The sequence below is a fragment of the Atta cephalotes genome (assembly GCF_000143395.1).
Source record: "Atta cephalotes unplaced genomic scaffold scaffold00012, whole genome shotgun sequence".
In the NCBI taxonomy this organism is placed as follows: Eukaryota; Metazoa; Arthropoda; class Insecta; order Hymenoptera; family Formicidae; genus Atta; species Atta cephalotes.
In genome coordinates this window covers 1643317-1644723 of record NW_012130076.1, presented here as the reverse complement: position 1 = coordinate 1644723, position 1407 = coordinate 1643317, and positions in this window count along the sequence as shown.

Below are 1407 nucleotides of genomic sequence, written 5' to 3'. Positions count from 1 at the left end.
GTGTGTGTGCGCGCGTGTGTGTGCGTGTGTGCGCGTGCGCGCGTGTGTGTGCGTGTGTGCGCGCGTGTGTGTGCGTGTGTGCGCGTGTGTGCGTGTGTGTGCGTGTGTATCTAAACGTAGTCAATAAGCAAGTTTTTTTTCAATATATGTACGTATGCATGTATGTATGTACTGTATAATAAACAATTAATGCATTATTTATATTAATTATAATTAATATTTACATTAATTGTAATATATTTTTTATTTATAGTTGATTTCTTGGATACTGACATATACAGCCAATATGACGATCATGACTTAATATTTCTTGGAAAAGCATCTGACAACGAAATTCCCGTGCAACAAAATTTACAAAATGCCGATTCAACTCGGAACCCATCAGACTGTTGAAACTGCTGTTGTTTCTATAGACTTAGAAAAGCAAACGAAGAGAAAAACTCCATATATACTTCCTGCTTCCACACCATCGGATCTACCGATTACTACTCACAGTAATTTATCGCCTTTTTCGAGAAGATGTAGTAAGGGTATGAATAATATTATATAATAATATAATAATATTATATAATTGTACGAAAATAAAAAAATTCTATTTTCAATTTTCGTACATTACAAAATTTTTTATAGTATTTTAATTATGGATATTTATAATGATTTATAAAATTGTAGCAAATCATAGCGACAATCTACTGAGCAGCTTTATTCGAGGGAGCAGTTTGAATGTATTGCTAAGAAGCAAGCATGCTATGATGGTAAGAGAAAAATCTAAAAAATTGGATTAGAATTGAAATTTATAATTCTTTTGAGTTATATGATACAACTATGTTATAATATTCTCAAATATTACAGATACTTGCCGAGGCATCGAAAGTTCATGCAGAAGCAGCTAGGATGAATGCCCTTGCAATGACAGAAATGGCTAAAGCTGCTACAAAATTGGCAAAAAATGCAGAGTTGCAAAGTGTAAATGAGACAGATAGAATACGAGAAGAAATAATAGAGAAAGTAACAGAAGTATTGGAAAATTTATTGTCAATATACAGCTATATTCATTAAGAGGTAAGAAATGTCATAGTTTGCTATAAATTATGTAAAAGTCATACAATATTATCTAATAAATTTCATTTAATTTCAGATCACATACAAGTATTGGAAGTAGGATTTGACAGGAGTGTTTGGGTAAAACTTAACATTTAAATTATTACGCAAGATAACGCAATTTTGTATAATGTTTGAAAGAGAATTAAATAATCACTACTTTAGTTGGAAGAGAAAATGTCTCTGAATTGTGATTAAATAATTACTTTAGAGTTTGTACAAAATAAGATATAATATATTAAATTTTTATTTATATTTATATTATATATTTATATATATATATATATATATATATATATATATATA